This window comes from Amblyomma americanum, chromosome 4, assembly GCF_052857255.1.
Source record: "Amblyomma americanum isolate KBUSLIRL-KWMA chromosome 4, ASM5285725v1, whole genome shotgun sequence".
Taxonomy (NCBI): Eukaryota; Metazoa; Arthropoda; class Arachnida; order Ixodida; family Ixodidae; genus Amblyomma; species Amblyomma americanum.
Window position 1 is genome coordinate 102,616,441 of NC_135500.1, and position 21,422 is coordinate 102,637,862.

At 49.2% G+C, this 21,422-nt stretch overlaps 1 protein-coding gene and 1 non-coding gene across 5 annotated transcripts in view; both read left to right on the forward strand.

The window, feature by feature from the left end:
* Window positions 1-21,422, forward strand: part of LOC144128182 (solute carrier family 45 member 3-like) — a 103,572-nt gene that overhangs the window by 36,890 nt on the left and 45,260 nt on the right. For 2 of the 4 annotated variants that reach the window (XM_077661321.1, XM_077661322.1), the window contains exon 1: window positions 9,729-10,258. The exons of the other annotated variants lie outside the window; for them this stretch is intronic. The gene's annotated coding sequence lies outside the window, so the exon portion shown is untranslated. Of the gene's footprint in view, window positions 1-9,728; window positions 10,259-21,422 lie in introns of those variants that run through there. 4 annotated transcript variants of the gene reach the window in all.
* Window positions 2,258-2,415, forward strand: LOC144130680 (U1 spliceosomal RNA). The gene has a single exon (XR_013314178.1). It is a non-coding gene; the product is annotated as a U1 spliceosomal RNA (small nuclear RNA).

The window sequence follows — 21,422 nt, forward strand, 5'->3', positions numbered from 1 at the left end:
TGTGCATGTGTCATGAGTCATGCTTTCAGTTTTCCTTGTTAGCGCATTACAGTCACAGATATAAGAAAGCCAATGCGGCGGAAATAAAACACAAGGCTTTGTTAAGAGGCCTTCCAGGTGCATCAACGTTCCGCCTAAGATGTAGAGGGGTGGGGAAGCTGGCCAAATACCTTTTTCCCAAGCATTTTACCCCTTTAAGACCGAGCACCAGGCCGGGGGAACGCTTGTACCGATTGGAAAGTCGGTGGGTGCCAAACAGCCCTGGGGATCGAACCCAGCACCTCTCGCATGCTGGGCTGATGCCCAAACGAGTACGGGAGGTTGAAATTTCTCCTTCGTTCAAAAAGTACACCACATCAAATGAAAGGGCACCGAGTAGTTTGCTAAAGGGACAGCGCTCTAGATAGAAGTACGTGGCCATAGAAATGTGCGGTCGTTAGCCACCTCCTGGTTGTCCCCTACACAGTACGGAGCCTTCCGTCCAAGAGAGAAACGCTATTTCCTGTGCTTTCTGACAAAAAGAAAAAATCGACCGAGGCTTTTACTTCGTCCCATTTTGTGCGAACCGGTGATTTTGCGTAATAATTAGATTTCATTTCTTAAAAGAGTGAGCCCTGATTCTGTGCGATGCGACGCTTAAGTGATCGCCAAGATGACCGTCATGAACGAATGCCATTTTGTTGCAAAGCGAGTGGTTCATGCTTCAGCCGGCACTGCCATGCTCGCGGTCACAATAACTAGCCTGAAGACCACCAGAGGCAACTTCGCTGTCCTTGGCCGGATGTGTCTCTTTAACACTTCTCTGTCTGTCTGTAAAGCCTGTTATGCGCAGTGGCACAGGCAGGAGCTTATTGGTTTACGTTTTTTTTTTATGGCAGCTCCACCATACTTTTTGTCTATTGTTGCGAGGCCACAATCCCTGCCACGTGCTGATAGTAGGAGAGTTTGAAGATGGGATAGAAAGACAGGATAGAAAACACGCGCGGTATAATGACCCAGGCCGATCCCGGAGTCAGTGCAATACCAGGCCAACCGATGGCGGAAGTGAAGCAACCTTCAAGCACTCCGCCACATTTCCAAAAATAAGTCCAATATGTTGGGTTCAAATGATTAGAAAAAATTTTATTTACATATGTACACATGCCAAGGTTACCGGATACATTTGACATTCACAAGTTGACATGACGCTCAGCATGTAAGGCGAGCCAATTAGAGTGCCAAAACATCTTTGAATAACTAACAGGAATTTCTTGTGTGCGATTTAAAGCGGCGTGGCATGATTATTAACAGTGAGTGATACCGGAAAAATCTGACACGGAAAAAAAAAGGGGGGGAATAAAGAAGAAGACCCTAGCGCCAGTTTGGTCTAAAGACCAGAACAAGACGTTCATTGTTAACAGAAATGAATGGGCATGACCACTGCCGGAGAAACTCTTCCTCTCCCAAGAAAAAGAGCTCCTCTGACAAGAAACTGATCAGCTCCCTTCTAAGACGGCCAAGTATTGGCCACACAGCTCGGCGTCGAAAGCCACCAGCGACCGCGGTGCATCGATTGCGCCATAAACTAAAAAGACCTGCAACAATTAACAGGCGAGCAAAACGGCCGCTGGGGACCCGTATCAGATATGCTACGGGTATGCACGTATACCATATAGTTAAACCTTTCGTCTTTGTGCCACGTAGACGGATCGACGTTTCCCTGTTGTTTCTTCTGTGCCCGAGAACGCATATCATGCCCGTCCGCTCATGTCCTGAAACTTTCTGCGCGTGTGCGACTTAGTGCTGCGTGGACTGCTATTCCTCACTAGATATTTACTACATGAAGCCGGTAAACGTTTCGAACTGGAGAAAAGGAGCCGGGAAGTGCTGGGGTGGCCGAACACCTAGCGGCGGCGCTGGACTCGTGGTGTCCTGAACGACCGGCTGAAGACAAAGAAGTCTCTGGCAGGCGTGCGCTCGCGCAGTATTCTTTCGAGGCAAAAACATGACACGCGCGACCATCACCGCACAAGGCGCCGTTTGCAATGCGTTACGAAAATTTAAGCCCCTGTTTAGGGTTCGACTTGTCTAAAAGGCGCTGGAAGGCATCCCCTGTGTAAAGAGCCGCTCGCGCCTGCCAACCTGCCTTCCGGGGGAGCTCCAGCCAACTCTTTAAGGTGCTTCTCCGGGCCGTGTTCTCTGCTCTGGCCGAAGGGGCCACAGTGTCGTAGTGGGATACCCGATTTTCCTGGGTGCGTGTCGCGCCGTACATTCAGTCATACGTACCTGGTGTCGGGTCGTCGCTGATCAACGAGGGCGCGCCCCGAGATGAGGCCTCGCGCTGACTCTCGCCACTATCCCGAAGTGGGCTAGTGGGGCACGAAATTTTTGGTAGCGGGGGGAGGGACAAATCGGCGCACCCGATCCCCTCCCCCTACTTATCGAAATCCAAAGAAAGACTTCACACATAACACTGCAACACAAAAGGCCACTTGAGGGCAATCCCATCGCCTAGGTGCACCCCTAACGTCTGAATGAATGGGTTTGAATGGGTGTTCTTGTTTCCGTTACATTTATCTCGAACGTCCTGAGCCCCGGAGCTGAGTAACACGGCCTCCCACTCTTGGGGGTTCAAGAGCTGCAAGTCCTCCAGGGGTTTGTGTCGTGGACTTTCATACAGTACATATGCTAGGTTAGCTGGGAGAATTCTTCTGCGGTGTCGTGCATTTCTTAACGCTCGAAGCCTGCGTCAGATTATCCCTGAATTAATGGAAGCGGTATACCGCGGTAGCTAGCTTCGTCAATTACTTTCATAAGAAGATAGAAAATCAGGGTGCGGTAATGAAGGACGAGTCGCTTTCTTCAACAAGCTTGGCAGACAAACTGAGGGCACGACTTTTGCGGATGGAATGGAAGGAACAAGTGCAGAATAATGGCTCGATGTAATTTTCCTATATCGGGTGATCACAGCTCATTCAGTGCACAGCAATACTGTATGCAGCGTTTTGGAGAGTCTTTTACCACACGCCAAGTGATGCAAGATGGGTTACGCAACTTGTAAGCACGAATTCCTAGCTCCAGCGCAACTGGGCGATACCAAGAAATAGGCCAAGAGAGACGCGTGCCATCGACTCTAGCGAGGCGGCGTCGGGGCCCGCGGAGCTTCCGGCCGACGACAGCCACCGCTTCGGGCCAGGACGGAAGCTCGGCGCGCAACCCGAGATCTGTCCCAGCTGCGGCCAGGCGCAACCCGAGCGCGCATCGCGCGATCCTGCGAGTCGACCCGCGAAGGCTGGGAACGGAGAGCTTCCGTTCGCACTCCCTCGCCACGCAACGTCGATGTCGGGGAAGAGGGGTTGATGCGGCGTTGACGAGCCACGCGGAGAGTAGCGGAGAGGCCTGTGAACCTTTCCAGTCGCTACGAGACATGGGCTGGGTCTCTGCGTGGCTCCCTCCCTAGGTGGCTGCGAAGAATGTGGGCCACATGGAGAGAGAGACACATGCCGGGCATCTGTTCTAGCGGATAAGGATGATTAAAAGCCGAGAGCTGCAGATTATTTTTTTTGTGATTCTTATTATTAGTGTTTGTGTAGTTGTTGCTCCCTCTGCTGCTGTTATAGTTTTCAGACTTGTACAGGCTATAGACGACAAAATTTTGCAGCCTATCTCGTCGCAGAGGGTAGGTGCAGGTTTACAAGATGCATCGCAAGGCCACCGTAGCACGTCACATGCTAGGGCGACCTCTTGAAAGTTTCCCGGTCAGGTTCCTTGGCTTCCCTCATCTCGCTCGCTTCTGTTCTTCAAACTCGGCAGCGCGCTGTCTCCCTGGCTGCTTATGCGGCGTGACGAGGCGTTGTTGCCAGCTGGTTATTCGGCGTCCTTTGCCGCGTTGTTTGGAACGCTGTCTGTTAAGGTGAAGGTTCCCGGCAAACATGTAGCACTTTTCGTTATAATCCGGGCCAGTGGACATGGGAAACATTTATTTTGACATATTTAAGGTGCTGGCGGCCCTTCCGGGGCGCTTGGCATTGGGTCGACCCTTGGTCCAGGGTGCCGCACCTGGTTGCTGCCATCGTGGCTCGAGGTACGAGGAACCTCACTATGCACCTTCCTCGTTGGCCAGCAGGTGCACCCACTGTGTCGGACGCAGGTTTATTTTCGCATCCAAACCTGCCTGCTGGCAAGTCCATGCTACGTGTACGAGTGTCGCTTTCTCCTTGCACCCCGGACATTCGTCGGTGTATTGTGTGCGGTGCATCTTGTGCAGTTTATGCAAGTGTGGGTACGTCGCTCTTTCCAATGCACCGTCTCTTCTTAATAATAATAATAATTGGTTTTTGGGAAAAGGAAATGGCGCAGTATCTGTCTCATATATCGTTGGACACCTGAACCGCGCCGTAAGGGAAGGGATAAAGGAGGGAGTGAAAGAATAAAGGAAGAATAGGTGCCGTAGTGGAGGGCTCCGGAATAATTTCGACCACCTGGGGATCTTTAACGTGCACTGACATCTCACAGCACACGGGCGCCTTAGCGTTTTTCCTCCATAAAAACGCAGCCGCCGCGGTCAGGTTCGAACCCGGGAACTCCGGATCAGAGGTCGAGCGCCCTAACCACTGAGCCACCGCGGCGGGGCCACCGTCTCTTCTTTGGTTAGCTTTTTGTGCGGGGATGGGTAGCGCTTCCGTTGGCCTCTGTAATGATCTATATAGGATGTCTGAATATGGGGCAGTGACAGGGTCAAAATATTCATAGATGACGTCACTACCCTCAGACACAGTCGATGTCACGCGATAGCCTTGTCGTTACCAGATGGGGCGGGCGGACGCCACAGGACGGCTTCAAGTCGCTTTGAACGCCGCTGAATATAACATCCTGAAATTACTGGGGATCGGGTGGCTTCCTGGCCTCACGGATCTGGGGTCTAGCGGCTCTCACACATGTGGCGAGGGCTTCTAGTCATCTGGGGTATCTGCTGCTATACCGTCGTCTTCGCTTCAGATGACGCGGTTTTTGCTACGCGTGTCCTTTCTCTCAATATTTTTTCTCCCATCTCTTTCAACTCTCGTACTGTCTGCACGTGACAGCGATTGCGGCTCAACTTGAGCCAGTGGGCAGGCCCGTGCACTTTGCTTTTCATTCTTCCCGCAGTCTCAACGAACACAACACGCTGCTTCTGCTGAACGCAAAACGCAATTAAAAGGGTGTCCACCGAGACAAGTGAAACAATTACTGTGCCTTTTTACTTTCAACAGAAAAAAAATGACGTTCGTCTGCTTACCCTCGAAACCCGCCGCGGTGGCTCTGTGGTTAGGGCGATCGGCTACTGATCCGGAGTACCCGGGTTCGAACCCGACCGCGGCGGCTGCGTTTCGATGGAGGCTAAACGCGAATGCGCCCGTGTGCTGTGCAATGTCAGTGCACTTTAAAGAAACCCAGGGGGTCGAAATTATTCCGGAGCCATCCACTACGGCAGCTCTTTTTGCAGGAACGGCAAGACGAAGGGACTCTAGACCGGAGGAAACTTGGCCGACCGGAGCAGATTTCTGCCGTGAGAGGAGCGCAGATGGTGCACTTACGTAAACGTTCGCTTGCGTCAGCAAAAAAATGGGCACCAAGCTTCATTTGCGTGCGTCTCCTCGTTAGCGCTACTTTTCTAAAAAGAAGACACCGACGCTCGTGCTGTCTGTGCTGACACCGTTCCGTCACGCTGACGATAGGAAAAAATTGATTAGTTTGCACCCGCTTCTCCAAAGCAGGTCTTGTCTGAGGCGGCATGCTCTGACTCATCTGGGCGTCGTCCAGAAAGGCTGGCGCTGAAACGTGCTGATTCTGTTGTAGAAGTGATTTAGACAGAGGGAAACTGGTGGCCTGCGGTTTCTTTTAATGCAGAAATGAATTTTTGGGGGACACTCCTCGCTTTCGGCGTACTGTTCCTGCCGGCACCTCAGCTCGAAAAAGGAACTGTGGCTCGGGAATTTGGTCGGTGTCCTCCCTCTCCGCTTGTTATTTTTCTTTTCACACCGTTTCCTGCCGCCTTCTCGCTCGTTCCCTGCCATTCCTGGGTGGGTCCTCTTCTACTAGGCCGCATAGAGTCACTGGGTAACTTCTAGGGGGTTCGAACCCGACCGCGGCGCCCGCGTTTCGGTACAGGCGAAAAGCTCAAAGCGCCCTTGTGCTGTGCGTTGTCAGTGCACGTTAAAGATGTTAAGGTGGTCGAAATTTTTCCGGAGCTCACCACTACGGCACCTCTCTCTCCCGTTCATCTTTCACTGCGTCCTTTATCCCCTCCCTTACGGGGCGGTTCAAGAGCCCACCCAGACGTGGGACCGTTACGGTGTCACTTGTTTTCGTTTTCCTCAAAAGTATTTTTTTTTTGCTTCTTCATCTTCTTACAGTCTTGGCTGCTGCTCCACATGAGGTGGTATCGTTAGATTGTTTTGCCTATAGAATAAAGCCGTGTTCACAGACACGGGGCCGATAGTTGACGTTGGGCGCTGCCGAGAATATCGGCGGCTCCGGCGTCTGCTACGGCGCGTGCTTCACTTATCGCACCGGTTAAAAACTGCCTTCCATGCCGAGATCTCCAGCCTGTGTAGCTCCCACGACTGTATTTCTGAGGAAACGCACCGTGCCAGGCATCATATCGGACTGGAGGAGTATCTTGTCTAGAAAAACACTCTGCTGCCTGAGCTCCTAGATTTGGGTGGATGCTCGGCATCACAACATAAGTATATCGCGAGGTCTTAAACAGATGCGAGCTTCGAAATGCTGTTGCGAACTTCGTGCTCTTTTTTAAACGCACTCCCCAGCTGTCCACGAATTACCAGGTTCATAGGTGCACTGGAAAATTAGAAAAATATTTCGAAAGTTTTGTGCATATAGGCCGCGCATCTGCTTGTTACTACATACTGGTGTTTTAAGAATACGTCGGTTTTTTTCTGATCGTACTTTCACATTCTGTCCTAGGATGTGTTCAGCTTTCGTTAACAAAAGGCGACCACGTAAGTCCCCTGTGAAATCAGAACACTACTTTGAAATCCTGTGTTTACATGCATTCCTGTGTGCCCTACCCGCGCCTCCTATCCTCACGTGACGGAAACAGCGCCACCGCATATCGCTTGTGTCACTGATCGGTGTTTGTGTATAAAAAGGCCTGATTTGGTATTCAAACCTCATTTCATAGTCAGCGCTCATATAATGGCCACTTTTCGCACTCTCTCGTTTCCTTATGATCATGAAACAGCTTTACTATCGCGATGGAAAGAAACGCGAACAATGCGACGCATACACGCTTCGGTATTCCAATTTCTGTTCATCGCTGTTTTATCTAGGTTTTAGGAAAATTTTTTAACACCGAAGTAAAAGCGTCATCAAAAGAAATGCGAACAGCAGAATGCCTAGACTCCGACCTGTTCGCATTTCTTTCCATCGCGATAGTACCTCAAGGCACCGTGAAGCTCTTCAAGCGCCCTTAACAGTGGCGCCAACTGAAGCAGCTTGGCAAAAGGTTCCGGTATCTTGCTGAGCTGCGAAGTACAGGACACACGTAACGTCCTTCAGAGCCGCTCGTAAGCTGACCTTCGAATAACGGTTCCCGTGGAATGAACTTCTTCGCCAATGTACTGCTATTGTACAGAAGGAGAGGAATATCTCTGGGGTATTGCTTTTGGCCGTTTTTTATCTACTCTCTCTCTCATCTCCCTCTGCTGCCTCTTATTTGTGTGTTTTATGGAATCACAGGGATAGGAGGATAGTGGAGTTTAGTTGAGTGCTAAGTTCTCCGGTTTATAATTCGAATCTTTTTGAGTGACTCCTCTGAATCGGCCAGGTATGGCGCTTTAGGAGCACGTTGCTTCCGAAGCGGTTTGGGGAGAACCGTTTCTGCATCAAGTCCGCAGCTCACGAGCGAATTCCGCGTTAGCTTCTATTGAGCCTCTATGTGTTCCGGCATTATAACGCGTCTAGATTACTCCACTACGCTTGCTTTGCACAGCCGCATAAAAAGGCAAGCACAGGAAAAGGCCAACATAATTATAATTTCAATTCATTGCTATAATCGAAAATTTACAACCAGCTTTATTTCCCGGCCAGATAGATACTGTTGATAACACCCAGCAACCGCATTATACATCGCAAGGCCCTGGTAATTATTCGAAAAATATAGTCCGGCCTTCAGCCTGAGGTCGCATGGGCAGCCCCTTAGATAAGATTAGCCAAATAGAGAATAAGCGGGCCTGAGTGCTCTCAATTTGATAGAAGTGCTAACAAGTATCGAGTCTTGAGGACAGGTTATCTTCTTCTGTTTACACATTGTCGTCACACTTAGTGGTAATAGCTATGTAACGCCCTCGTATAAAGAGCCTGGAGGAGAAGTGGGGGTATTGTTTATTATAGGCAAATAAATGAATAATAAGCTTGTATAAGTAAAGCCCATGCATGGTTCAGTCCATGTGCGCAGAGGAAACCTAAATTGAACTAACGGTAAATTCGGGATTTACAATGGACTGTGTAATTTTCGTTGCTCAGAGGCAATTGGGCGCCAGAGAGTGCGAGCAGGCAAGGTACTTTGCTCGAAGCTGTTTAAGTAAAGATAGACGCAGTATTGAAAGTAAAAGAATAGCGGCCGTAGCGACTGGAGGCTGCGATGTGCTCGCAGAGTTTCGTGTTGAAAGGGAAGCAAACAAGCCTCAGGGAACAACTAGCTGTAGCAACGTCGCTCAACGTAGGGCGCTTTGCATGTAACCTCAGTTTTGCCCGATGGCGATTGGCGCAGGCTCTTTTGAAATAAAAAATCATACAGTACAAATACAGACCCATTAGTTTCTTAGGGACAGAAGTACAGTTGCTTAGCTGGTATACAAACTATTCCGCGCGGCACTTTCCCCCGTGCCTGCAATAATAATGGTATTGTTGACAAGTTGACGAGGACGCGCTGGACAACACATTGCGGTGTTACGTCGTGGACCTGTCGGCACAGCGTTTATGTCCAGAGTAGAGACATTCGTCTTTAGAACAAACTCTTGTAACAATCGTGTTTACTTGCCACGCCCTCTCTGTTTTCGAGCAGGTAGTTTGTCATTTGTCGTGCGCACGAAAACATTATGCAGTCGAGAGCCGGCGTTGATGTCTGAAACACTGCCGACGTATTTATTTTTGGCTCATACTCTTCTTCCTATGCACTTCCATAGGCAAGTTTGGATGAATTCTCTTGGCAACAAAATTGTCTAGACATGCGCGACAAGACAAGGCCACGTTGAATAGAATAACGTAGATTGCCAGGGGGGTCAGAGGGTGGGAGCCTGCAGCGATGACACAGCGACGCGCATTTTTCCCAAGGACAGCACACCTGACTCGCATCGTGCAAGCCTAGCGTTAAATGCTGATTCGTATGAAATGTATGGAGCTCTTTTATTATGCACATAACAGAGGAATAAACGCGCGCCTCGCTTTTACCTCGTGTGCCCCCCTCCCCCCTCCAGTATGCGGCTATACACAAACACCCACAACGTCATAGACTGTACGGTGCGCATACACACCGACAAGGTCTCTTCGGCGAGCGAGCGGAAAATGTGCTGAAATGTCTGCGACACTTCGTCCCGGGTGACCTTGACTCGTTAAGCAGGCGTAAGAGAGAGCCCTGTTGAGGGGAAGGGGGTGATATTCAAAGCACGTCGGCTTGGATACAGAGACGGCTGTTCTCCCCGTTAGGTAAGAGAACAAGCACTCGCAAACGCTCCGGGGCAGAATGCACAGCGCGCAACCGTCGTGCAACCGGCGGCAATGCCAGCAAGCGCGAGCGCACTGGTTGGGGCCCTCTTCCCAGAATGCGTATTTCGCCAAAACAGAAAACAAAAAAAGCATCGGTGCGCTCCTCATGCGTAACTAAAGCGTTCCTGTGCGCATTATGCGCGCACAGCGCGTTCCGAGATAGCTGGGTGCGACGGGTAGAGAATGTGACGTGACGGGAGCATAGGGCCCGTCGTGCCCTGCCCTGCCCTGCCCTGCCCTCCCTCCCTTCCTCCTCAAGTGGCGTGAACGCTTACGGTTATCCCCGTCTCCATTCTCGCCGCCGAGTGTCTGGAACTTCTTCATGTCTTGAGTCCTCTCCGCTTACTCCGCCCTCCTTCGGTGCTTTCACTTGCGCTGCTTGTAATTGACCACGGGAGTGGAGTTCCGTCGCCTCTTCACTCGACGTCTGCCTTCGTGCGGATCCGGTCATCGCCCGATCGCCACCGGCCCGAAGAGGAGAAACAAGATACGCAGAGGAGCAGCGGCCGAGGTATGGAGGTCATCGTTTCCTCCGGTCTGCGCGTCAAGCGGACATTGGCCGCCGGGGGTATTTCGGTCCTTCCAATGTTTCGTTTTTTTTTCTTACCCTGTCCGACCTTCTCCCAGCCGATGTCGCCACACGGCTTGGAGAAGGTCGGCATGCTCGCAGTCTTGCCTGTCTCACCGATGGAATGAAAACATACGGGGCACTGCTCCGCCGGGACGAAGTATTTGACTTGGGATTAACCTTTCAGTGCGGTTATTTAACTCTATGCGCGGTGAAATGAACGGCGTGCCACCATTTAATAAAAAAAAAAGCTCCCGTGCCTTTATTGGGTGTGGAAAAAAAAACGCTGCAGAGAACTGGTCTTGTTGCTTTGCGGTAACCTCTTACTCTGACGCGATAGGCTTCTGGCTTCTCTGCTCTGTTTTCTTCCCCTTGCCCTACTGTCTGCGTGCGGATTATTGGTCGAGATGAAACTTTTTCTTTCAGTCGATGTTTCTCGGGCGTCCCGGTTTTCTCATGAGGTGCATCGCCCGGATGGGGCTGATGGCGGTGGTTCCTGTTTTCTTGCTGTCTCCGCAAAAAAAACAAAAAGAACGAGTAATATATGTCTGCCCGATGCGAACTCTCCAGCTGAACTGGAAAGAACGAGCAAGACAGAATCAGACTCGTATGTTGCCCTTACCTGACTTCATGCAGTCCACCAGACGCCGGTGTATATCCCTTGTTTAAACCGGTGCAAGCGCAATCCGTATTGCGCAATGAGTGCATTCCGGCGTTAACGAGTAAAATAGTTATCGCAGGTGAAAGAAACATTCGCTACTTCACAAATTCTCCTGTTTAGTTGCGTATTTACGTACCCACGCAGCTGCTATCTTCGGAGTGATGAGCAACATGCACCTTTTGGCTGGGAAATTCTGTCTTGCCTGGTCATATCCTCGAGATCGTAGCCATTCTGTTCTTTGTGTATAGAATGGAATTTTGGCGAAGCACTTTAGGGCGCCACTGTGTTGGAAATATTTTATCACTGTGCAATCCTTTGGGAACTGTTGTTTGCAACCTCTGTGGCTGTTGTGGAGGTATAACACAGCTCCTTAATTTTATTACGAATCTAGTCCGTCCTTTTGGATTCTTTTAAACATTTAGATGAGCAGGCAGTCATTTATGACACTGATCCCGATTCTCTAGAAGCGGCCATCCGCTGAACTTGAGTAATCTTCCAGCAGAAGGTTTTGTAAAAAAAAAAAAAAAACTATACTCGAAATCTTTGCCATCACGCCTGAAAGTTACTGCCAAATATTTCTTTGCTAGTGAATTTCAGAAATAGTATGGGGTACAACGGTTTACATGGTAAGTGCGCGTAGTGCAGTAGCGGGTGCTTGGTTCCTGAAGTGGACGGAGGGTTCAGGCTTGATTCTGGGCCGGTCTGCGCGATATGGCGACCCTCTACTGTCGGCCTGCTTCCGTGAAGTGCGTGACACACTGTTCGTCAAGCGCCTTTCAAATAATACTTCGTGGCTACACGTTTTCGGCGTCACCGGTATCCTACGCTGAGTTTTTGACGCGCCCTAGTACACTTTTAATAAGGTGGATTGCTGAACTATGTGGTACATTATTAACTCCAGGGGAGAAGAAACAACGACAATAAAGGAGGACACAGACAAGTCCTTGTTTGTTCCCTCCTTCGTTGTGTTTGTTTCTTCTCTGCTGTCGTTTATTAACACTAGTGCACTTTGTTTTGGGATCTTAATGATAGGTGAAACGCCCGTCCCATGGGCTTGCGTCTCTTTAGCACTTCTGGAGAAGGGGCGGCGTCTCCGTTCCGACATCTCCGAACAATGCATCGTAAATGGGAGTCGCGAACTGCGGAGAACATCTGGAAGGAGCAGCTGCAACAGCTATCCCGGCGCATCACAAACACTGGCTCTCGGCCACACACTGTGTGAAGTCGGTTCCATACGCGTGATGCCACCTTCGCCGCTAACGTTGGTCGGTATTACACTTGCAAAGCAAGGCAGAATGCCTGCCACTCACTCTGTATATAGCCTGTAGGGCACGCACTGCACAACGATCGCCTGTTTTATCCCTTTCTCGCCCCTTGCCTTCGCAAAGCTGTACGAATACGCTGTTTCGGCCAATAAATGCTCGTTTTGCGCGCATAATTCCATGTTGGATGTCTCGAACCGCCATGTCGAGTTAGAAGTCTTAATTGGGAATTTTCCTAGGATGTTTAATGTCTCCCATTTCGCCGTGTACTACTGTGTCCTGAAACAAGAATAAAAAGTTGATTAGTTGATTAAAAGTTGATTAGTTGTTTAAAAGTGTATAGTTACCTAAGAGATATTGAACTAGTACCAGCACGGACATAATTTCCGCCATGGCACACAGTGCACCTGCAGATGCCGCAATGTCTTATCCGTGAAGGCTTTTATAAGAAAAATCTGTACAGATTAAAAAGAAAACATTCCGACAGTGCCTTTTTTTCATTTGTGGTATTTGAGGAATGGAAATGGCGTCTCAAATTCCGCCAATGAAACATAGCCACTGTCAGATTTTTTTCACCCATGCTTACGTTCCGACGGTACGCATAGCTTTGGCGGCGTTGTCTTGAACGTCACAGTTTAGGCTCTGGACACTTCGCGTAATGTAAATCGGCATACAGTAGGATGAAGGTCTCGAAGTACGTCTGATTGGTGCGATAGCCTACTTGATGGTCGCACATATTTCGAATTTTTTGGTGGAACAAAGCACACCACCATGTCTTGCTCATGGACACCGCACATCAGCAGGCTCTTGTGAACTTTCGTTAATGCAGTCCAGGTATCCCAAGGTGAATCAACAAATAATATCATCCCTCATATATTGTATGTTTTAGAGCAGCAGGGGAGCAGCGTCACCGCGCTCTTGCAAGGAGGCTAAAACTGCAATAATGATCAGCGCTTGACGGGAACGAGCGTGCCCTTACGCCTACTTCAATGTCCAATGATGAAGCCGCATTCATTTTACAGCGTTTTCTGAACTGTGTCACCTTTACTGCTTCGAGCGAAGGAAGATGGAACGTCTCGCCCATTCGATTCCTGCGGCCTCGGAGACTGAACTCGACCACTTTCTGTGCGTGTTCTGTTGTGTACCTCGCGCGAAGTGCGTCTGGTAGCGAATGCGCTGAATATGGCGGTTACCTCTGACAATGATGACGATTTGTTTTGACGTGCACCGGTGTACAGACAGCCCCTAAAAACGTATAGGTGGCCCATAAAATGCTCGCTTTCGACTGTGTTTAAAATAGCTATTCACATCCCTAGAACTTTTTTTTTTTCCTCGCGAAGCGAAAAGTCTGCGTTATGCGATGCATTCCGTCTGTTCTCGGCTTCGCTTGAAAGGACACGACGTGCACACTATCTCTTTTTATATATAGTCATGCCCCGTTAATACGACCCTCGTTATAAAGTGTGTTTCACCTAAGACTACGCAATTTTTAAATATAGGAGGTTTGAGTTAGAAGAGTGCTTTTTTTTTAGCGTAGCATTGTCAGTGGTGTAGTACACCTGAATACAGCTAAGACGTGCTAACTAGCAGGCTGGCTAAGTAAAATTGAATCGTTAACTTTTTAACTATTACTGTTTGACCCCTGAATTATTAAGGGCTGCGTAGCCCACCGTAGGTAATATCCATATCAGTTTTTAGAATTTCGAAAACTCGGTTACCCTAGGTGCTGCGACCCAACAAATTCTGGCTACATCGCGCCATAATGGATGCGCTTTCGAGAGCCTTGCAGGCAAAGGAAATTCTCCAGTGCACGTAAATCGTAGAAGTGGCCAAAATTTGTTGGCCACTGTGACGTAGTAACCGCACTTTCTAAATTCTAAAAGCCGATAGGGATGTTACTTACTGGATATTACGGAGCCTAGCTGGATATTAACCGTCCTGCTGGTTAGCACGACTCAGCTTTATTCTGACGCACTACACCGCTTACAGTGCTGTGCCGAGAAAAGCGGCCTTCTAACTCAAGAAGCCTAATATTAAATATTGTGTGAAGTCTTAGGTAAAACACCCTGTATACAGACGACTCAAATTATGGACAATTTTTTCTGAGACCGAACGTTTCCGATGTATTAACGCCTCGTCAATATGAAAACTCGCTTTCCCGACAATGGACACGGTACAGATATATAGGTCATTGGAGCCCATGTATTTTCGCCATGTTAATATGGACAGCAATGAGAGGAAAACGTCCGCTCCCCAAATTGTCTTTCCCCAATGGACGTATACAGGCCAATTGGTACATGATATACAAGGCTTTCTTTATTTGTATTTTACATAATGCTTCCTGCATCTATGGCGAGCAAATCAATAATTTCTTCACTTGTTGTCAGCTCTATGTCTCTGGCTTCTTGTCTGTGTCCTTTTACGCTGCGCCCTGTTTTGCAAGATATATCGTTCCTGTATTTTGAGACAAGAACGTCGGCAAGAGGCAGTGGAAAAGTGTAATTACCCGATTCATGCCCTTTTTTAATCTCTGTCTTCACGCTTTACAGTGCTAAGGGAGTGCTAGCAGTGTTTTACAGTGCAAAGTGTCTTACAGTGCAAAAACAAGTTGACGCGAATTGTGGTTTTCCGTACTGCAAAAACTCTTCTGGAGCTTGCGCTGCGTTGAAAGCTGTATTCAGCAGTCGTCGCCAGACTGAGCACAGCTATGTAGTGTCAGTTCATGGGATGTGAGCAGTAGTAGGAGGAGGTACGTCATCGCGCCATGAGGCGCCATCGTGCGTCTCATGGACCACATGAGTAAATAAAAATCCCCCCCCCCCTTCGTTAATTGCCTTTAAGTAATGGCGGCCAGATTAATTGAGCTTTAGCTCACAAGATTTTGTCTAAATTCAACTTCACTGCCCACCGCGTATGTACAAAAAGCAGACCTTGATCATAAGGTGTTTTTTCTTAAGACCTTTTTTTTTATATTCACGATTTACTACATCGGACGTCTGGCTTTATGGACAGTGTCCACATAAACGAGGCATAACAGTATTTGCGTACAATTTTGACTGCAACATAGTTCTAAAGTGAAATCTTTCAAATAATGTCACTCTGCTACAAACAGTCTTTTTGTTCTGCAGTTCTTTTGCAATGTAGGGAGCGAAAATCGGCACACTCTATTGAAGTCGTTTCAGCGTTTTGCGTTTTCCCTTTTTTCTGCACATACTTACTCGGATGAGGCCTGGCGGTTTTCGTGCTAGTGGTCTGTTTGAGCTTAGAGCGGACATCAGCTTTTTGCAGAGCTGGCCAGTTACATCTTTTGACATCTGCTGTCACACCTTTCCCTGGATACCCTACTAAACCGGCATATGTTAACGGCTGCATCGACGAATGTTTCGTGCGCGTTTTTTTTTGTCCGCGGTGCGGTAAATTACTGGGGTTCTTTGGTGTAGTTGAGCACCATGAGTGGGTGGGGGCTCTGTTTGTATCTCTAACAAACGAATACAGTCTCAAAACCCAAACAACGTGCAACACTTGTGTGGAAAATCATACAAAACGCTTTGCGCTCTCAGCGGGGCGGAGCGAAATTAGAAGTTTCCGTACCAACTGTTTGGAGCTGCATAACACACTCTAGACAGGAATAAGCCTACGATATTGGAGTAAAAAAAAAGGAGTTAGCTGTCCTCTAGCGCACTGCCTTTAAAGGTCAAGGCATTTATCCAAAGTACAACCGTAAGTATTCCGTGTGTTTAGTCAAATGCTTGTACGGCATACCCTACCCCTACAACGGCGTTCACTAGGGGATATCCTACTCGCTTTTTACTCCTACAGAGGCTAATTGATGTTCAGAGTGCAGCGCGTTGCACTACTACAAAGAATAACGTGCCCTGCGGTCAGCGTCACCCCTTCGCAGGTGGCATTCAGCACTGCTACACACACTCTTCAAGGCATGCACTCAGCATGCACGCCATAGCAGGGGCATAATATATAATTCACAAATAAATCACAGCATATTCATGGCTACTTAGACGTCCCCAAAGGCCTGGAATGAAAAGACGGACGGAGAAAGAAAGAGCGCTGCTTTTTTCCACCCAGCGTGGGTAATTTACACTTTGTCGAGGTGCTAACAAGCTCAGTTCGTTCTGGCAGTCCGGGAAATTATTCTATGCAGGAATTTGCCCACACATGCAACTTAAATAACAGGCATTACAGGCACATAGGAGATGCACGCTATATATAGCCAAGTGGGTCCAGGGCAAACAACTGCGAAGCGAAGTTGCTGTACAGCTATGAACTTCGCGTAGTAAAAAGAGTCCGCGCAGCAGCTTATGTGGCGGCATATGGTTATGCATCTCGTTTGCTGAAAAGAACACGGTTGAATTCACTTGGCTATTAGTCCATTTGTACCACGCGACCGGTACCTGCAGTTTTTTCGCTCGTAGCGACATCAAGCTTATGCCGCATTTTTTTTCGGTGCGTGGGAGTATGATAGCCAGTGCGACTTCAACTGATTTACCTGTCAGCGGCTCAGGCGTGGAGAACACATGTCGCGTTTTTACAGCCGGAATGACAGAAGCAAAAGTGAGGTTCGAGGCGTTCCATTCAGCGAAATGCCATCGCGCTACCACATACCCTGTGTCGCGTTCCTACAACTACTCATTTCGATTTTCTTAGAGCTGCCGTGAAGCGTTCCGCTGTTAATGTTTAGCCGCGGCGGCGTCTGGGATGCGTCGCTGGAAGAGAAATTTCTTGTCGCGTCTACCGCCAGTTGCCCGCTTAGCAAAGTTACGTACGGGCCCTTCATTTCCGGATAGCAATTCTTGCTTTTCGGGGCATTGTTCTTCGGTAGATTTGTCCTGTAGTTAATGTAATATGCATGTTGCTTTTCTTCCTTTCCACCCGATCGTCCCTCCCGCGGCCGCCGCTAGAAGGTTACTGCAGACTTTGTGAGTACCGCGCCATCTAACAGCTCCTTTTAGCAATCAGCGCCCTCGTTCGAATAGGTATACAGGCCCAGTTTGTGAGCGGTACACGCAAAGAAATGGAGACACGTGTTGTATATTGCACGAGCTTATCAGCCGTTCTTGGTATGCAATGGAAGTCAGTGCAGGGTTCTAACAAAGTCGCTGCCACCAGAACATATGAGTGCCAATAGCTTAGCTCTACATTTCATATCAGCTGTTCTTGTGGGTCTTTGGGCAGCGAGCCAACGCTACGGGATGGTTTAAACGCCAGTGCACAGCGACAAGGTAGTCAACATCACGGGGGCTTTCCGACGTTTTAGACCGCCTACGAATGTGACGACGCCCTGGCGGCAAATCTGACGTGCTGCCTTAAGCTTAATAACAAGCACCTCCGCTCCTTAGCCAGTGGTATGTATCATACCGAACAAACATTGTTATAAACAGCCCATAAGTAGCCCATAAGATGTGTAAACTGTGTAAAGAAATTTTCAAAGCGAGCGCTTCAGTGAATACTGTCCATCCTTGGTCCTCTTATGATTGTCGCTTGTGTTGATATAGTTGAATGGGGAACCCTGAACGTTTATGTGTGAGATTTGTATTGACACGCGCTTCCCTCTAACGTTAGCACATTGCTGCGTTCCGTGTTCACTGTTCCGATACCAGCCTGTGCCAGAATTTCTTTTTTTTTAAGCTGTCGTGACTTCCTGCCAAACCATGTGCCGTACGCCAACGCAAAATAGCGAGAACTGTGTTGCTCAGTGAAGTTGGTGGCTAACGCCGACGCCTGACCGCGGTAGCTGCTGCAGCGCCCAATTACCGACGTCATCAATCACTGCGCTGCCACAGGGCGTGCCCATTGCTGGAGGCACCTGCTTTCGAACCGTCATCACTCTTGCATGGCCCTGTCAAGAGGCGAAATCGATCGGCACATTGTTGCAGTGGTACAACACTGCCTCCAGTCTCAGTTTCCGGCGTTGTCACTCACGGAATATTGAGCCATAACCTCTTTAGTAACCGCAACCCTTTGACCTGCGCTGACCTGCCGATCGAACTTCCGGTTCTGCTGGGTGTGCGTGCGTGCTCAACGCGGCTATGCGTGGAAACCATGCGTGATGAAACGGAACCATCACTGAAATTCGTAGCATGGTGCCATCTTTAGGCAGAAGAGGAACCCTTTCTATAGGACCCCAGCCGAGTGTTGCGACACTGTAAACGACCATACTGAAGCCTTCCCAGTCAATATTAGTTTCGTGCCACTTTTTGCCTGTGGAAAGACAACTGGTTAATGCTGGGTGTTTCTTGCCGTCTTCGCTATATGGTTCTGTTCTCCTCTAACACAGCGGGCGTTGGTTGCCCTGTAGTGAATGTGGCTGTAAGAATGGCTGATGGACAAGATAGACGGACGTCAGAACAGTGCAAATGAAGCTTGAAAAATGCCCACAAACCCAGCGCTTGCCCGTATGAAGCGCTACCACAGCACTGCTTAGTGTAAAAGAGGGAAAGTGAGCGCTACGTTACACCATAAACACGTATGGGTGCATTGTAGAGCTAAATTGAGTACCTAAGGGTGCACCGGTGAACAGCAGAGGAAGTTTGAAGGAGTGAATTTACGGTTAGAACTGGGAGACTTTGACGCTGCACTTCATTCGTGATGCGTTCTTATTTTCTTGGCAGCACACAACACCGCTCCCTCGATTCCGAAATTGAGTATATAGCTGGTTTTGCCGTTCTCTACATCCGTTCTCTACACCTTTCTAGCTGCGGATTGGTTTCGCAATCTCAAAAATCGGTGATACTGTGTTCTCAGAATCCTATTTTCTACCACAGTTGCTTCATACAGTAAGGAGGAGGTATTGTACGTACTACGTCCGCATAGGTATGTGAGGAAGGTCCCCTCTATCAGTGGCGCCCCCGGCTAACGACATCAACAGAGGTGGCGGCCAGAGTAGGGTACAGTACAAACAGGAGGCATTAACGTTACATCAAGAGCGCCATTTTATGATACAGCCTGCAACTTCCGCGGTGGAAGCCGGAGCAGATGGCGGTAATCCGATTGACTATGCGCGCGGTTTTTCGCTGTGGTTTATGTACTACAGAATGGCGGGAATCAGTGCAAGCTTCCTACACCTATAGTGGCCGTGACCAGGAGCAGAGTACAGCACGCGAACAACTGGAGTCGAGTCTGACCAGACGTCTACGCTTAGCGCGCATTGTTCTGCAGACTGAACGTCTCTTGTATTAGTGCATTAGTGCAAGGACGCGAGTGAATCGTGTGACAAAGCAAATGTTCGCCGCCTGGACTTGCCTTAATCAAGCCTTCCATAATCTAGAAAAAAAAATCTATCTTCTCGTTGTAGTACTCCACATGACTTAGAATGCGACCAACTTTTTGACGCTTTCGAGAAGGGAAACACAAACGACCGCAAAAAAATTCTTAAAAATGTATGCTTCAGGCGAGTCAGTCACATGCTGCTAAGACTAATGAGGGGCTGTCTGATTTCTCTCGATAACCGCAGAGTGCCGAAACATGACTGCGTTCACTCGGAGAGTGCAAGCGATCGTCAAAATTCGCTTGACTAGCTCATTTTTTCCATTCGCACTTCATCACGAAATGGAAGGAGCCTGTCATTTATGTTTTATACGCTATAAATGGTCTCGACGCCGTTGTAATAAGCTAGGTCGGCGTCGGTGTCGCCTGTCCTCTGGGGCGAAGTTAAGTACGTAATGGCGTACGCCGTCGGCGCCAGAACGTTTTGCTGTGACCGGGTCGCGCCACTTCTACGTCAGGGCATCGTTAATGAAGGCGACAGACGTAGGGGAGAGAACACCTCTTAAAAAGGGCACGCTCTGCGAATACAGTAGGCCGCGGCGCGGTACTAAACTCTCACGTCTCGTTATACCCGCTGTGGCGTAAATTTCGAGGTGACGTGCAAAAACACTCCTGGTTGCAGCTCCCTCGTACGCTGCGGCGATATCGTGATGCTTCGTGTCTTTTTTATGACTTGGAAAAAGTAAGCGTGTGTGTACTCAATAGTACAGCGATTGCGTACGTAAATGGCTCCTGCTTTTCGCTTGATGTACCTTGTAGCTAAAATGGTTCGTTTACTGAAACTCTCGCATATCCTTAAGTTTTGCTTTGGTGGGTTCCGATCAGCGGTAAGTCCGCTTCACATGCTGAATAATCAAGGCTGACCGCAAGCTTTTATTTTGGAGCCCTGGAGACGGAGACTCGTTGCCTCCTCTGCTTTCCGTTACGCTGCGGATACCATTCCTCGCTTTGTCATTATCCAAGCACACAACTCGGGTTGACTACCTTTCTGACGGAACAGAGTTTTTTTTTATACGTCTTTATTTCTGCATAAAATAGGCCTAGCCTTGCGGCAGAAATGAGGGGCTTCATGGGGGTGGAGGTGGGGGAGGGCGAGGAGGGCCGGTCTCCACTTCTTCTTCGAAATGGGGTGGTCCTGTGGTCGGCTCTGCGAAGAAACGGCCAGGCCCTTCTTCTTCCTTGAAGTATAAGAGAAAAGCCCGCCAGAGCCGGAGTGCGTCCGATGATCCGATGTGTAATGGTGGATCGACCCATTCCTGCAAGGTGCCAGGTCGGTGCCCGCCCAGGGACTGAAGTGCTCGCTCCCGCACCACGTCAAAAGCAGGGCAGCGCCACAAAAGGTGTTCGGCCGTGCCTCTGGCCGGGCATGCCGGGCATTGAGGGGTCGGGTATGAGTGCGGGTTGATGAGGTTGAGCCCGGAACAGAGTTTGTGCGGGACTTCGACGAACTCTGGAAGACATGGCATGACGCCGCCCCCTTTCTGCCTTCCTTCGCGTCCTGCATGCTCAGTTAGGACACACGACGAACTCTCCCACCAGATTGTGCTGTGAGCGTTCTGTCGGCTAGATGCGCGCCAGACCGTTTCTCGAGTCGAAAATTCTGGGGCGGTGGCCTCGCTGATGAACTGCACAGAAATCCACTGGGGCTATTGCTGTTGTCTAGAGGCCTGCATAGCCTTCGCGTGTACGCTCGCGTATTGTCTCTTCTCATTGTCACTCCGTCTTTTTCTTCATTTATTCCTCATCTCATTGTGCTGACATGTTCCTGGTTAGTCTACCTGCCTTTTCACATTCCCGTCTTTCGCCCTCTGTCACTTCTAACGAATCGAAACAGCGACATTCGTTTCTTAGTTTCTACATACCACGCGAGATCAATATGCGATGTGACTTCTTGGCCAGGTCT